Source organism: Pristiophorus japonicus, unplaced genomic scaffold (assembly GCF_044704955.1).
Source record: "Pristiophorus japonicus isolate sPriJap1 unplaced genomic scaffold, sPriJap1.hap1 HAP1_SCAFFOLD_1709, whole genome shotgun sequence".
Taxonomy (NCBI): Eukaryota; Metazoa; Chordata; class Chondrichthyes; family Pristiophoridae; genus Pristiophorus; species Pristiophorus japonicus.
Genome location: NW_027251393.1, coordinates 37,501 through 40,000, shown reverse-complemented (window position 1 = coordinate 40,000; position 2,500 = coordinate 37,501).

The following is a 2,500-nucleotide window of genomic DNA, read 5'->3' as shown; positions in this document are numbered from 1 at the left end:
CGGGCCGACCCGAAGCCGAGCGCGCTGGAAGTCCGCGAAATGCAACCCGGAGAAGAAAGTCTGAATGTGGCAACTGATGAACTGAAAATTGTCGGCGGCAAATGGTTAACCAAATGGTTGAAGGTGGCAAACCATTAACCCGAAAACTCTGGCAAATGGTTAACCGGCGTGTTAAGATGGTATCTTTAATAAAGACGGAAATGACGAAGCCACATAGCCAAACGAAGGCGGGGACGTTAGTGTGGCAGAAGGGCATGTCTTTAAGCCGTCGGGCGAATGTCCCTGCCAGTTGGAATCTTTTCGGGAAAAAGGGTGAAAAAATCGAAAGGCTAGCCGTCCGCCGTGGGTGCGTTCGCTCGGGCTCGGCCAGCCGCGTCGATGGGTGCCGGAACGGTGCGGCTGCGCTCCGGGGAGTGCGGAGATACGGCCTGTCAAGTTTCGTCCCGGAAGTCTGGATGGAGCTAAATCCGAAGCCGTTTGCGGGAAATTAGTTCCAGGGCTCGGCGACCGAAGTCAAATCCGTCCCGCCAACTTGACACTTGTCATTTCTGTCCTTGGGGTTGGCGGGGTACCTGCACAGAGGTAGGAGGTGGCTGATCGAGAATTGGTGAGTTTTCCAAAGTCACGTCTCGAGCCTCCAGGTCTGCAGAGACCGACCAGGGCTGCCGCCCAACCGACTATTCACCCTTTTTGGGCGGGAATTTTTTCCATTTTTGTCCATTTTTCGGGTTTTTGGTCGGGCTTCAAAACGGCAGCCCGAGGCCTGGCAGAGGCCGGGGCATGTCCCCGGTCGCGCCAGGCGGCTCGCGCGACCCGATTAGGCCCCGAAAGAGTCGGGAAATCGGCAGACCTGCCCGAGTTCAGCCCGGGGGAGGCGGGGGGCAGGTCGGTTCGGCTCAAATCATTAACCAAAGCCGAGACTTGGTCTCGCTGGCGCAACCGAAGTGCCAGGCTGGATAACTCATTAACCAGAAGGCGGCTGGAGGCAGGCAGGGCTGATGGCTGAGGCCGGGTGGAGGCCACCCGCGGCCGGGAAAGTCAAAAGTCCCGTTGTGTGGAAGTCTATGAGGTCAGATTCGGCCGCCTTACCGGGCCTGCGGTTGATGGTTTCCCGCTTGGGCAAGCGAGTCGGCCCGGCAAAGTGGCCACTTGCATTTTCTGGCAAGTGTCTGCGAACAACGTTAATGAGTTTGAACCTCGGCAATTGTCGGAAGTCCCGATGAAGAAATGAAAATGCCCCTTTTGCGGGGATTTGGATGCTCATGGCCGGCAGCAGGTGGCCCGACGCCCCGCCAACTTGACACTTGTCATTTCTGTCCTTGGGGTTGGCGGGGTATCTGCACAGAGGTAGGAGGTGGCAGAATCGAGACTTGGTGAGTTTCTAAACAAACGTCTCGAGCCTCCAGGTCTGCAGAGACCGACCAGGGCTGCCGCCCAACCGCCTATTCACCTTTTGGGCGGGAATTTATTCCCTTTTTGCCCATTTTTCGGGTTTTTGGTCGGGCTTCAAAAGCGGCTGCCCGAGGCCTGGCAGAGGCCGGGGCATGGTCCCCGATCGCGCCAGGCGGCTCGCGCGACGCGATTAGGCCCCGAAAGGAGTCGGGAAATCGGCAGACCTGCCGAGTTCAGCCCGCGGGGGCGGGGGGCAGGTCGGTTCGGCTCAAATCACATTACCCAAAGCCGAGACTTGGTCTCGCTGGCGCAACGAAGTGCCAGGCTGGATAACTCATTAACCAGAAGGCGGCTGGAGGCAGGCAGGGCTGATGGCTGAGGCCGGGTGGAGGCCACCCGCGGCCGGGAAAGTCAAAAGTCCCGTTGTGTGGAAGTCTATGAGGTCAGATTCGGCCGCCTTACCGGGCCTTCGGTTGATGGTTTCCCGCTTGGGCAAGCGAGTCGGCCCGGCAAAGTGGGCCACTTGCATTTTCTGGCAAGTGTCTGCGAACAACGTTAATGAGTTGAACCTCGGCAATTGTCGGAAGTCCCGATGAAGAAATGAAAATGCCCCTTTTGCGGGGATTTGGATGCTCATGGCGGCAGCAGGTGGCCCGACGCCCGCCAACTTGACACTTGTCATTTCTGTCCTTGGGGGTTGGCGGGGTATCTGCACAGAGGTAGGAGGTGGCAGAATCGAGACTTGGTGAGTTTTCCAAACAAACGTCTCGAGCCTCCAGGTCTGCAGAGACCGACCAGGGCTGCCGCCCAACCGACTATTCACCCTTTTTGGGCGGGAATTATCCCTTTTTGCCCATTTTTCGGGGTTTTGGTCGGGCTTCAAAAGCGGCTGCCCGAGGCCTGGCAGAGGCCGGGGCATGGGCCCCGATCGCGCCAGGCGGCACGCGCGACCCGATTAGGCCCCGAAAGGAGTCGGGAAATCGGCAGACCTGCCCGACTTCAGCCCGCGGGGCGGGGGGCAGGTCGGTTCGGCTCAAATCATTAACCAAAGCCGAGACTTGGTCTCGCTGGCGCAACCGAAGTGCCAGGCTGGATAACTCATTAACCA